At 37.4% G+C, this 14,840-nt stretch overlaps 1 protein-coding gene across 2 annotated transcripts in view; it reads right to left on the reverse strand.

Moving 5' to 3' along the window:
- The window catches only part of PCYT1A (phosphate cytidylyltransferase 1, choline, alpha), a 39,394-nt gene extending 24,581 nt beyond the window's left edge, over window positions 1-14,813 (reverse strand). For both annotated transcript variants that reach the window (XM_032481243.1, XM_006185595.3), the window contains exon 1: window positions 13,192-14,813. The gene's annotated coding sequence lies outside the window, so the exon portion shown is untranslated. The remainder of the gene's footprint in view (window positions 1-13,191) is intronic.
- Between the last annotated feature and the right edge of the window lie 27 nt (window positions 14,814-14,840).

A 14,840-nucleotide genomic window follows, 5' to 3' on the forward strand; every position in this document is an offset into this window, starting at 1 on the left:
GTCAATCATGAAAAATAATGAAAGGCTGAGGAACTGTTCCAGGTTAAAAGAGACCAAAGAAATAACACCTAGATGTACTGCATAATTCCAGATTGGGGGAGAAATTGCTATAAATGATAGTTATTAGGACAATCAGTAAAATTTGAATACGGACTGTGTGTTGGATAATATGCATCAATATAATATAAACTTCTCAAATTTGATAACTACATTGTTATATAAAAGACTGTCCTTGTTTTTAAAGATAAATGTTGAAGTATTAAGGGATGAAAGGTTACGATCTCTCCAAATTACCCTCAGGGGGAAAAAAAGGAAAGAAAAAGAAAAATGTGTATATTACATGTAAAAAGGCAAAGCAAATTTGGCAAAATGTCATCAGTGTATGAATCTAAGTGGGGCATGAAGGAATTCCTTTAAATATCCTTGCAACTTTTCTAAAAGGCTTTACTTTTTTTTTTCAAAGTAAAAAGTTTAATTTTTTAAATTCTCAAAAACAATTCTACACAGATAGGCCCTCATCAAAGTTGTCTTTTGGGGTCTCTGGAAACAGATTCCCCCTCCTTCCTAACTCTATGAATCAGTGTAGATAATACATATATTCCAAGAAGTATGTTTTAATAATCGGTATGTCTTGCAAGGAATTACATAATAACAGCAACATTCATAATAATACCCATCTTTTGTGTCAGTATTTAGCAGTGCCAGGCACTGTGCTCGGTACTTTATATACATTAGTCTCATTTGACTCATATAACCTGAGAAGCAGGTGTTTTTAGTCACAATTTTCAAGTGAGAAAACTAAGGATCAGGGAAGTTAAGCAACCTATCCAGAGATCAGCTAGTAAGTGGGTGGGAGAGCCAGGATTTAAATCTAGACTAGTCTAATTCCAAAGTCCTTACCACTATATTCTGCTGTCTCCCAGAAATCCAAGATTTTTTAAAAGAAGCTGTCTCATTACTACTGCTGTTTCCTTTAATCAAGAACATTCTTTCTATGGCATGGGTCCCTTAAGTTTTTGCAAACTTAAGTCAGACCAGCCTAACTGACCAGTGGAATAAAAGGTTACAGTCACTTAAAGACAAACAAGGTTCCAGGACAAATCAAAGAGAACTGACGTGGCTGTTGGCCTGCTTCCAAGGCTGCCTGATTTGTCAGCGGTACGAATATGCAGATCTTTCCTATTGGATAGTTTTGCTAGACTTTCTTGATATGCTTCCAACTTAAGCAATAAAGAATTCTTTCATTCTCTGCTCCTCCCTCTTCTGACATTACAAATAGGTGGTGCTTAAATTATCTGTACTTTTCATTCATGATACAGAACAGAGTTTTAAGGGTGCCATAATACATCAAGGGGGAAATGTCATATCATATTCTCACCAGTCATTTTCCATGACTTCAAGTTAAAATTCCTTCAAGTTTAATAGAAAAATACTTCACACATCTAAAGACATGTCTAGCAACTTCTCAGAAGTCTTTGCTCTGTGTATGGGTTGGGTCGGGGAGAGGATATATGTGCTATAATATTTTTACAGCTTTATTGAATGAGACATAATTGACACAGAATAAAGTGTGTATTTTAAAGCATGTAATTTAATGAGTATTAACATATCCATATACCTGTGAAATCATCAAAATTAAGATAATGAACAAGTCTCTCACTTTCAAGTTTCCTCATGCCACTTTGTAATCCATCTCTTCTCCCCACTCTGACTTTGCTTTGCTTTTTTGTTTGTTTTGTTTTGTTTATGTTGTGGTAAAATATACATAATATAAATTTTGCTTTGCTGTTTAACTGCTTATTTCTTGAAGTATTGAACCATCTTGTTGTACGATTCAACTTAACCAGCCAAACACATGGTACATATCATCATACTAGAAAGAAGCAAAGGCTCTAAATACTGCCAGTGTGGTTTTAAAGATATTCTAAAGTCAAATTGATACTTGGGGTCACTATATATTGTTACACTGGATCTATTCTACTAGATTAAAAAAATTATAACAAAAATATAAAATATCATAGAAGACTCAAGGCAAGAGAAGCTAAAGTAAAATTCACAAAGAAAAATATCAAGGCTATTATTATTATTATTATTATTATTATTATTATTATTATTATTATTATTTTACAAGGCCCTTTGGTAACTAATACTAATACATTTTACCTGTATTTCAGTTAAGTATATACATTCTTCAAAATCTCTCCATCCTCCTTACATAACACCTCTAATCAAATTTCTAAAGCAGTGTTTCTCAGTATTTTTTATCCACATTCCATTTTGAGAAATGTAAAAATCTTCAACCTCACTCCATTTGCATAGTGTAGTGATTAAAAAGAGGTCAGACTCTAAAATCAGATTATCTACGTATGAATCCCATTTCTACCACTTTCTAGTCAAGAAAATTTGGACAAATTCCTCACTCTCTCCAAGTCTTAGTTTCAACATCTAACAAATGAGGTTTAAATGGAATAATCCATGTAGCACTATTAATTGACTGTAAGTGTGTGGGTTTATTTCTGGGCTCTCTGTTCTGTTCCACTGATCCATATGTTTGTTTTTGTGCCAATATCACACTGTCTTGATTACTATAGCTCTATAGTACTTTCTGAAATCTGGGAGGGTTAATCCTCCAGCTTCATTCTTTTTCTTCAGTATTGCTTTGGCAATTCTGGGTCTGTGATTACATATAAATTTTAGGATTATTTGTCTTAGTTCTGTGAAAAATGTCCTGGGTATTTTGATAGGGATTGCATTAAATCTGTAGATTGCATTGGGTAGTATGGCAATTTTAACTATATTAATTATTCCAATCCATGAGCATGGGATATCTTTCCATTTCTTCAAACCTCAGTTTATCTTTTTGTTTGCTCTAATTTGTTAAAATAATTTCAAATCTTGACTGCCACCTATCATATTAGCTATCACTGTTTTATGTAATCTATAAAATTGAAAGCATGGTTTTTATGTCTCCATCCAAGTAAGTGCTGAAAATAATGATCTGGATAGATATGTCACCACACACCAGTGTGACATACTACTAGAACTCTCTCTCTTCACTGAGATCCACTCTTAATACTCTAGCTTAGTACAATGTATAACACAGCATAGTTTATCTTTAGAAAATAGAATAGAAAAATATATTTAGAATTCTTAATGATTTTTCAATCAGATGTAGACCTGTCTCATTGTACTATTACATAATCCACATTTCTCTATTACAGTCCCAAAAACTATGATGATAATAGTGATGATAAAAATTATAGCTAACACTTACAGAGTACTTCCTATGTGCCAGGAAGTTATAAACCTTATGCATATATTAAATAATTTAATTCTCACGTCAATCTTATGAGGTAGATTAGCCCTATTTTGCAGATGAAGCAATTGAGGAACAGCTGGATTAAATGACTTGACTGAGGTCACACACACAGGACAGGGCAAAAACAGGATTTGAACCAAGGCATTCTGGCTCTAGGGTCTATGCGCTTAACAACATCACTATGCTGCCCAGTATATAAAGTGGTCACACATGAACTTAAAACAAAATCACTTAACGCACTCTGGCCATGGGCTACACTGTGCCAGGCAGGAATCTAATTTCATCCTTCATAAAGCATGGGCTCCTCCTCATTGGGCATATCCCTGGCAGACTACTCAGGAACTCCAGGGGCTTATTTTAGTTTGGGCCCAAGTAGAAGGGTAGAGGGGGCACTAGACCAGGAATAATATCATATAAACTGGGACTTAATTCTCACTCCTCCCATTACCCTAACTCGAAGTTAAGGTAAGTATCTTGACTCTAAGAGTTTCTTCATGTGATTAAGGAAGGTACTAAATAAAACATACTTAATTCTTAAGTCATGGTAAGAAGCAAATGAGAAATTACAATATATAAACTTTCTAGGGTGGGAAAGGACAGACTGGGATTTCAAAATGTAGAATAGATAAACCTGATTATACTGTATACCACAGGGAAATATATACAAGATCTTGTGGTAGCTCACAGCGAAAAAAAAATGTATGTTCATGTATAACTGAAAAATTGTGCTCTACACTGGAAATTGACACAACATTGTAAAATGACTATAACTCAATAAAAAATGTTTAAAAAAATAAAACCATTAACTCAAAGAAAAAAATTATTAAAGTCAAGGGGAGAAGAATGAGGGTTTGGTCCTGGCTCTGCCCCTTGCTAGCCATGAAACTTCCAGCAATCATTACACTGAGTCTATTTCATTATCTGCTTAAGAGGTCAGCTGGGAGAATTTTTAAATATGATAATGCAGTGTGAAAATACATGTATAAAAGTTAATGTGCCAAATGAATGTAAAATATGGTATTATTATTAGACCTCTTAATCATGGAAGAAAATTCATGCAAGATGCAAAATCTGCTCCCAGAATTTGAAAAATTGGCCATATTCAGCAAAGAATAATCTCACTCCTTAATTACTGATGATAAATCTAGATACTTTAAAAATTAGGTAAAATAGGAAGCTTATAGACCAGAGAGTCTCACACCTAATTCTCATCTAAAATGAAAATCTGGGGCCAAAATATACACAAAAAATAATAATAAAAAAATAAAAACTTTCTGATGTTGTTTGTCTTCCCACTGTTCAATTCTCCTGCTCTGAAAAGAACCCATTTTCAAATGGAGACTCAGTCTCATTTGGTCTGTGTGAGCCTCACCCTTAGCCATAGCATCAGATGGTATATGCCAAACCTGAATCAATCAGTCATCACTCTCCCAGGCCACAGACTAGGGGAGGAGGGAGGTGGGAGAGGCAGTGATAAATGACCTAAGATCATATAATCAGAGTGAATTTTAGGACTCGCCAGATGGGAATGCTTGGACAAATAGTATCACTTCTTTCTTCGTGGATTCAAACCTGGAGACATGATTCTAGGAACCATCCTGTGACAATCTAGTAGTCATACTATAACCAGGGAGAGGGCCTTTTCTAAAAGCGTCAACACAGAGAAAGCAATGATGGAGAGAAGCCAGATCCTGAGCTGTCTAATTGTACCAACTAATACATTCCTTTTCTGCTTAAACTCAGTTAAGCTGGGTTTCTTATCACCTGGAACAACAAAATCATAATTGATGCATTCAGTACCTGGCAATGAGCCTCGGCACACAGTAGGTGCTTAGTAACTATTTAAATAAATGTAGTAAGTAAAAAATACTCCTTTGACATTTTGAAAAGCACTGTAGTTACACACATTAGAGTTTTGTTTTGATGGAAAGAGATCAAGTACTTGCCAATTTATAAGTGTATCAAAGAAGGCACAACAAAGCTCTCATCCTGTCAAAAGTATTTTTCCTTATCTGCTCATGTACCGTTCTTCTATTTTCCAAAGATGACTTTTGTGTTGTATATTGTATTTTACATTATACTTTAAACTGAACATTACACATCAGACTTAAACTGAAGTCTTAAGATCCTTTGGATTTACAACAAACATACCTAATATTTTTGGGGTTTTACTGTAAAATACTTCTATATTTTCTCCACTTTCTTAGGAGATGGAAAACACGAAGATCATTGACCTTCCATAACAATAACCTTAGAAGAGTTTAGAAATTATAAAGAGATTAACTCTCACACATTTCCTCTAGAACTACTACTAATTTTTAAATTTGACTTTATAGGTCTCTCAAATTTTTTCATTTTTCACTGGTAGACCATCCCCAAGTTTCTCAAATCTACTAACTTATGCACCATGAAAGTATATAGAAAAATTTAATAATTAGTGACTAAACTGATGAAAAAAGTTACCCCCTCCCCTCCATTTCCCTAAATTTCCAATAGATGGCTGCTGGGACACAACAAATTTGCTAGTGAGAAAAGGCATGTGGGAGGATGAGGGCATACTGAGGACAGCAAATGCATGTTGGCTTTTTAGTTCATTATACTGGAACTTAGCTTTACTCAAAACCACACCCACCTTTACAATACTCACAATTGCCCAGTAACCACTGAATACCTCCAACAGTGAGGAACAATACTTTCCAAACTCTCCATTTATAACTGCACCTCCGTAATCAACCAACACTATTCAAGTAAAAGTGAAAGACGGCCCTGGAAAAGGAGGAGGCTTTAAGTATCTACATTCCAAAGGGAAAACATACATACACACACACACTGGGTGCCTTAATATCTGTTTGTCCAGTGGGTAACAGGGTTGGGAAAAGATGGCATCTCCTCAGAGCCAATACAGTACAAGATCAAAATGGGGATGGAAAGCAGGAGATTGACTAATAATTTGCAGATGGTTCCTGGCTTCCAGCAATAGTACCCACATGAATTAAGCTGGAATGAGTCAGAATGAAAGCAGTTGGAGGTAGAATACAGAGTCTCCCTCATGAGCCCACTGGGGTGGGCCAAAAGTCCCTGTCTCCTTAGCAGTTTATCCTCCCCAGAAGGTTCTATGTCAAAAGAAGCTATAACAAAAGAGAGAAAAAGGGAGCTGGCAGCCAGAATGCAGCATTTGTAAGGCCTGATCTTTCCAACACTGCTACATATTCAGTCTCTAGATAAGTCACCTTATCCTGGTCACTCAAATTCCCCCATTCAAGCACAAATTCTAAATATGGACATAAATGCTCACAGTACCATCACCACCACCACCACTACCCTGCCTATTAAGTGCCTTAGTGTCTCCACTTCTGCTGACTCACCTCCCAGTACACACTGCTTGCCTTGTTCTTCAGTGCTCCAATAGATGCCTGCTTGGATGCATCAACTTTGCTACTAAGGAAGTACACAGAAGTGGAAATAATATGTGTGAGCGGGGAGGGATGGCAATGAGGAGATAGAGAGGATAAATCTAATCAAGTGTTTTTCCAATATGAATGTCTAGGAGACAAAATCTGAGTGTGGAGTGCATATGCTTGTGTTTTAAAGATGAAAGCTTCCTAAAAGTGCAGTTTTAGAAACTCCCACCCAATCCCTTCTATTCTACTTCCTTATTGCTGGTAGATCTAGTAAACACCCCAGGATGAAAGAGGAGGTGGACTCTGCTTCCAAAGGTATGCCACAACCTAAATAGCAGAAGTTGCAATCGTATATACTCTTCAAGTTTCAAAAATCTAATTCAGATTTGACTGAGTACTACAGGGAACTATCTGTAAAAAGAGGACACATGAATTTTTCCTTTGCATTCTATTCCTGTTCCCCCGTCTCTAGGCCTACAATTATCCTCCTCGGTAGAACCTATGATCAGTAATTTTCTACTGGCATACCAATGCCAAGTTCCAAAGCTGAGTGAGCAAACATATTTCATATTTGGGATCTTTACTTGCTTCTACCATTGCGGAGCTTAAAATAGTAGTGCTCTAAGAAGCAAGCTCCGTGAATTCCTGGGTTAAAGTGCATCAAATACTCTTGGCATTAATCATGTCATCTGCTGTACACTCAGGCCTTCCCACAGATAACAGTTCAGTCATATTACCCCTTGTGTAAAGAACTTTGAAGCTTGAGGGAAGGTATGTGGGGAGGAGGGATTAGATTCAAGAAGCAGCAGAACCCCTAGAGCAGGGGTCAGCAAATCACACCTCACAGGCCAAAATTGGCTCACTGCCTGTTTTTGTAATTAAAGTTTTATTGGAACACAGTCATGCTCATTCACTGATGTACTGTCTATAGTTGCTTTTGTGCTACAACTGCAGAGCTGAGTAGTTGCAACAGAGTGTATGACCTGCAAAGCCTAATAGTTACCATTGGGCCCTTTACCTAAGAAGTTTGTCATCTCTATTGTAGATGAAGGCAGGATCAGTTTTATCAATAATTTGGTAGTGAATTCTACGCAGATTAAGCAAACAGTTCTAAAATGGAGGACAGTGCTAGGAATACGATTATTTCAAGAAACTGTACTGTAACTTTCTAATACAGGATTACTGCAGTTTATGCAACTAACCTGTATATATCATCACACCATATAGAATAAGTCAAAAGAATGCCTGATTTGGGAAGCTAAATGTAAAGGTGAATTTCACAACACGACCTGCACTGATAGATTAGTGTTAAACCAAAGCTCACATTATTCCTCAATATTTGAGACCAGAAGATTGCCACATCTAAGACCTCAGCTTTGAACTTGATCTCTTCCCTCTAATTTCTTGAGAGAAATCTTACTCAGCACACATCGAGTGGGCACTTATTCTGTGCCAGACCCTGGGTTAGTCCTGGACCAAAGTAAAGCTTATACTTGGTCCCGGCCACAGAGTAGGATATTTCAGGAAAAAGATTATCCTAAAAACCACAAGAGACACTAGCAACAGCTTTTACAGTTGAATGATTTTGCCACTACTGTACCAGAAAATTCAGTGAATAAATCCTGTGTTTAGATTTTGCTCTTTGTAGAGTGGATTATGGAACTTAGAACTCTAAGGCAGTGTCTATGATAGATTCAGGGAGTCTCGGATTTAGACCCCCCAAAAAAAGTATCTTTTTTTTCACATACCTCTGGCAAATTCACCATTTCTTCAAATATGAACATAAGCAACAACAGTAATAGCAGATTTAGTAGAATAAACTTCATCACCAATAGAAATCATAGGTATTTTCATGTACTGTTACACTTGTTACATGTATCTTGAAATATTGTTTAAACACATGATCACTTTAAAATTATCAAAATCACAAGACCCATTAATAGACAGTAAACATTATTTACTATGTTAATAAAAAGCACATGTGCTCTAACATATTTTTAAAAGTTTGATAACTATATTTCAACCTAATTTGTTTCCTTTATAATTCTATGTTTTGTTTTGTTTTTTTGCTTATAGAAACATTATTTCTAAATTGGGAGTTTGAGATTTGCAGATACTGGATAGTATATATAAAATAGATAAACAAGTTTATATTGTATAGCACAGGGAACTATATTCGATATCTCGTAGTAGCTTATGGTGAAAAAGAATATGAAAACAAATATATGTACATTCATGTATGACTGAAGCATTGTTCTGTACACCAGAAATTGACACAACATTGTAAACTGACTATACTTCAATTTTTAAAATGTAAAAATAAATAAATAAATAGATAACAAATAATAAAATAAAAGAAAATAGAAACATTATTCCAAAAAAGGAGTCCACAAGGTTTCACCATACTGCCAAAGCAGTCCATGGCACTGCTTTAGGACCAAAAAAATAAACAATCAATCACATCTGAGGTAATTCTCTGTTTTCTGTTAAATGCCATACACTCATTTTGTTCCCTAATACAGAACAAAGACCATAAGTCACTATTTTTAGCAGCCCTCACTTCAAACTGGTTTGCAAATAGTTGTGATTGTGATACAACAGCCTAGCAGATCCATGGGTTCCCCTGGTTCATTGGCAGTCATTCTAGTCCAAACATAGAAAGCTTCAAACTAACACAATTTTCAACCAGAGAGTTACCAAAAGAAAAGAGAGAAAAAGGGCCAAAACAAAATGAAAAAACAAAACAAAACCCTGCTCTACATCTATCTACTAATCTGTTTTGCAAACAGTAAAATACAGGCAATTCAATATTTATATTAATGAGATAATGTATGTAAACAAACCTAACACAGTGCCAAATATATATTAGAGACTCATGATTTTTTTTCTTCTAGAATGGCACTGGGGCATATACTGCAAAATAGAATATGTAAAAATGTATATTCCCTGAATTTACTGACTGAATTATAGAAGAAGGGAGTTAGGATTTAAATTTCGCTACAAATCATTCAAAAACAATTAACAAAACAAATCACACTATAAACACGTGTCCAAGTACCCATTTGACAGGAATATTGTGAAAAGAAAAGTTTAGGACTAGCAACAGAAAGGTTTAAGTTTAGGAAGAGAAAGTGCTAGAAGTTACCCTGTGGGCAAATAAGCAGAAGGGTTGAGCCTAGAGCCCTGATCTCACTCTCTCCTTCCTTAATCATATTGTCTTTAAGGTGACTTATGTAGAGATAGCATAAGTAAAAGATGTAGAAGCATCCACAATCTTGAGCAAAAAGAAATTTTCATAGTCCAGTGAAGACTGGGAAGTACTCTGACTTCAGGGTTTCTCTAACTGAAAAAATTTCCTAAAACTTGTGACTTTCAGAAAAATGTATTCTTTCCAATCTATTTTAAGGTAACACAAACGTTAGTGTAAGAAAGACCTATTTCTGTATGATTCAGTTGGGAGAATTATCTTTATGAGTAGAAAAGCCAAGAGATCTGGCTTCAGATCAGAGTTATGCAAATACTTGGAAAGAAAAGCATTAGAAAATTGCAAGTTTTAGTAGGTATTTTGTCCTTATGCATCTTTAATAACAAGAGCAAATTATTATGCTTGCTTTTTCAATGAATATTTCATAAATTAATACTCATCAGAATTTACAACTGAAGAGGCTATTCAGCTCCCAAGGGGAATGATGCCTAATCTAAAGATTAGACAGTTCCATAGGAAAATTATAAATGAGGTCAGGTCGCTTACAAAAGCCAGGAGATTGTATACTGAATTTGGTGAGTGGGTATTTATTTCAGATTATTAAAGGGCTATTAAACCAGAAGAACAGTTACCTATGCCATAGTTAGAAAATCTAAAGCAAGAGAAAACAGTAATTCTTCCTATAGTCACAGAATGAGTCAGTGTTAACATCAGATAAAGTAACCTGGGACTTCTGAATGACTAGATCATTCTCCTTAAGGGCTTCATCTGACTAGATCATTCTCCTTAAGGGATCATATATCCAGTGAGGAGGCACTCAAGAAAAATAAAACTTCACCTATTTATGGGAGGAGAAATCACAGGCTAAGGAAAGAATTACATTCACTCTTTATCAATCAGGCCATTTATACTGGTTTTCAAATGGAACTTGCAAGCAGGGTAGATCAAAAAGAATCATTTCATTCAGCAAACACAAATGACCCCAGAGGCAGTGCTGCAGTCCCCAAGCCTAAATGTCTTCCCTTCTGTGGTTAGTTACCCTGGAGCATTATATTCCATTCTAGGAGCAAATTCTTCAGTAGCTCCTTTTAGGTATGTAGAATATAAGCCAAATAAATATCTAATGTTCTAGAAAATGGTGTAACTAGCCATTTTTTAGCTAAACAAAGGCTATCCCTAACCATTCCCAACTCATTCCCATTCAAGAATCTTTCTGAGGGGGTAGGAGTGTAGCTCAGTGGTAGAGCATGTGCTTAGCATGTGGGAGGTCCTGGGTTCAATCCCCGATACCTCCATTAAAAAAAAAAAAGTTATGCTCTACACTGGAATTTGACACAACATTGTAAAAGGACTATAACTCAATAAAAAAATTTTTTTTAAAAAGCATCTTTCTGAACTGTCTTATCCTATCACAAATTATAGAGGGTGGGGACGACTATTAGGTAATCAGATAAATACACTGTATGATAAGTTAAAATTGCCTCAAGCTTCTTCTATTAGATATATTTTCTATTAGATATATTTTTTAAAACATTGGGTGACAAAATCAGCACACTCCACAAAAGGCTGTAAGAAAGGAGGAAGTAGTGAAACTCACTTTAGTTCATTTCATCTGCATCACTAATAGCCCTCATGAACTGAGAATCAGTAGGAAACAAAACCAACAGCTAAAATATCATTTGAATTATCTACAGCATGGTATCATTCCCAGTGTGCCAGTCTTGGCCTCCAGTGCACAAATCATTGAGTTGGACAGCTAAATACATCTCCCTTGTGGAATTCCAGTCACCACTGTTGACCATCCCAGATCATCCTTTCTTCCCCATAATGATTATCTATTTACCACTGATTACTGCAACAAACTCCATTCTCAACTAGTATCTTTTTACTAGCAATTCTCTGTAGTTGCAGAATCACTGAATATCAAGATTTAAAAGGACCCTGAAGGTCATATCTTCCTACTCCCACTCTACTTTTCTGTCTCTATCTTCAGTTCCCTTCCAGAGCCTTGTTTCTACCCTTTTCAAAGCTTCCCCCTTCCTTAGTAATCTATTCTTAGCAGTTTTTCCCATCACAAACCCCTATATCCTCACTGCCTTTATAAATATCACTGTACCTATTTCAAGATATAAGTATTGGTTCTCCCAACTGAGAACTTGAGTTTCAGTCCTCAGTCATATCTAGTCCCCTCAGTTATATCTGGGACACCTTCTCCAGTGAAGTCAATCTGATGGAGCCTGTGTCCCAGCCCCAGATCCAGTTTTCACAACTGTGTATTTTGAAGCAGTCCCCTAATTACAGGGTCATGGCATTTTAAACTAGAAAGAAGACTCAGAAATAATCTGGTCCGATGTTTTTCCAACTTTTTTTTTTACTACATTTCATTTCATACATTTTAAGATACAAGAAATCCACTTCACATCTTAACGGCATACATACATAACTGAAATACATTTCATGAAACTATATTTATCTTTACTATGTAAACACACTGAAAGTTTCTATTCTATTCCTTTTTTTTTTTTTTTAAGTTCAGGTGCCATCCACTAAATGGATTTCACAACCCAACAACAGGATGGAACCCATAGCTTAGAAAACAATCTCGTTCAAACTTCCCATTCACATTGAAGATAATGTAGCTCAGTGATGAAGTAAATCTCCCAGCCACAAGAAGTTTGCTCATAAAATTAAACTTGGGTCTGTCTGGTGAGTCCCAGACCAATGTTCTTCCCACTAAAGACCTTCTCCACTCAGTCACCACACCCCTTACCCAAACACAACCCTACAGTACCCTGTCCAGCCACTGTACCGCACTGTTCTTCAAGTCAGCCCCTCAAAGTTACTGCTCGTTGGTCAGTCTCCCCGAAGCCGCTGCTTCATGCTCCCTTAGGTCACAGTCCCCTCACAGTTACAATTATCCATTGGTCAGTCTCCTCCGAGTCGTTGGCCCTTGGTCACAGTCTCCTGCAGTCACTGCTTCATATTTCCTCGGTCATAGTCCCCTCGCAGCCTCTTCCTCGTGTTCTCCGAGGTCAGAGTCCCTTCACATTCACTGCTCCTGGGTCGCAGACCCCTCGCAAGCAGCTACGTCTCTGTCACAGTCCCCTCGTTGTCAATGCCCCTGGGTCACAGTAGTCTCGCAGCCCCTGCCTCACACTCCCCTTGCTGACACTGACCCACTCTTCTTTCAGTTAGCTTCCCCGCGGTGCCAGCCCCACAGTTTCTCCTCTCAGAGCCGCAAGGACATGCACAGACCGGGTGCCTACCTGCAGCTCACGCTTCCTCGGCCCGAGTCCCGTCGGGTTTCTCCTGGGTGCCGCGTCACGGACAAGGGAAGTTGGGGAGGTTGCGGGGAGACGCCCGGGAAAGGCAGCGGACGGAACCGCGAGCCGGAAGTCCCGCCTACTGCCCGCCCTTTTGTCACTCCGACCACGACTTCTTCCTGAAAACCAAGACACCTGACACAGTAGTTCCGCCTCCATAGAAGCCGCGGGGACGGAGAGACTGAGCCGAAATCGCCAGAGACAGAAGATAAAATGGTAAAAAGTCCATCTCCCTGCGGAACTCGAGTATGCGGAGAAGATACGGCCGTATCTTGTAATGAAATACGATGTTACTTGTCACGCGTGCTCGCCGGCAATCCGTGAAGAAGCGTTGGGTCGATGGCTCTCCTTTTGCCCAGCTCCGTGCTCGGTCCCTCCCAGGCTGACTTTTCTGTCTTGGTCCTTCCCGCTCCATCCCCAGCGCCTGCTGTGGTGCCAGGCACTCGTACCAGGACATTGACAACGCAGATGGCTGTGACGCCTTCCATCCAAGACACCCCCTACCCTACCCTATGGTCTGCGACTGCTTCACACAGACTTTCCCCTACTTAATGATGTAAAGAGAATTCACGTCCGCCAACCAAGTTCTGTGAAAACCTGCATCTGGCCCAAACGCCTCTTCCTATTATTTCTAACCTAGGTTGGCTCACCAAGGAATCAACTGGGGGGTTAGCTGAGAAGGAACAGATTCAAGGGAGGCCACTGGTAGGCAATCACATGGCAAGATTTCTGATGAAGAGAAGTTTCCCCTTGCTAGAATGAATCTTTGCAGGGGTCCCTTTTGATTCTATAGATGTAAAGCAAGTAAATTACAATGTTATGGAAAAGGTATGTAAAAGAATTTTTTAATGTATTATTTTTGTCTACATGCTTGACCTGAAAGTGGCTGGGAAGAAAGTGTGGGTAAACAAGCATCTACTGAGAAGCCTCCAGGGAGAAAAAAAAAATGTAAATTGTGACCCTTCCCTTTTGAGTTTCACATAGTTATTTGAAAATTGCAGATAGATTAAAGTGCTCCAAATAAGGACAGCTAGCTGGAAAAGACACCAGAAACTCTAAGGGAAACAGCACTACAAAGATGGAGTTGGGATAGTAACAACATAATCTTTGAGAGTCTAAAAGGAAGGTTAATTTCATATACAGCTTGGAAACTCTCAGACCCTGACACTGGGCAAAGCCTGGAGAAAAGAATGCATGTGTAACAAGTGGTGGAAACTATGTCAAGGTGTCAAGAACGGAGCAAAAACACTGGGTAAAAGGATAAAGGCAATAATTTAAAATGCAAGAGAAAAATTTTATGCACAAATAAATTGGCCTCAGTGTTATTTATAATAATGAAAAATTAGAAATAACCAGTCCCTCAATAAGGAGATGGCAAAAATAACCAATGTTATATAACCTGAAGGAATAAATACAACTATTAAATTATGCTTATGAAAATTAGAATGCAGACAAAATTATGACATAAAACTGCACATGACATTATGAGAAGTGAAAAATCAGGTTACAAAAGTATATATGTGATTTTTTTTAAACACTGCAAATTAAAAAAAACAAAACACTGGTACAAAATATACCAAAATATTTAGTTG

The sequence above is a fragment of the Camelus ferus genome, chromosome 1 (genome assembly GCF_009834535.1).
Source record: "Camelus ferus isolate YT-003-E chromosome 1, BCGSAC_Cfer_1.0, whole genome shotgun sequence".
Lineage (NCBI taxonomy): Eukaryota > Metazoa > Chordata > Mammalia > Artiodactyla > Camelidae > Camelus > Camelus ferus.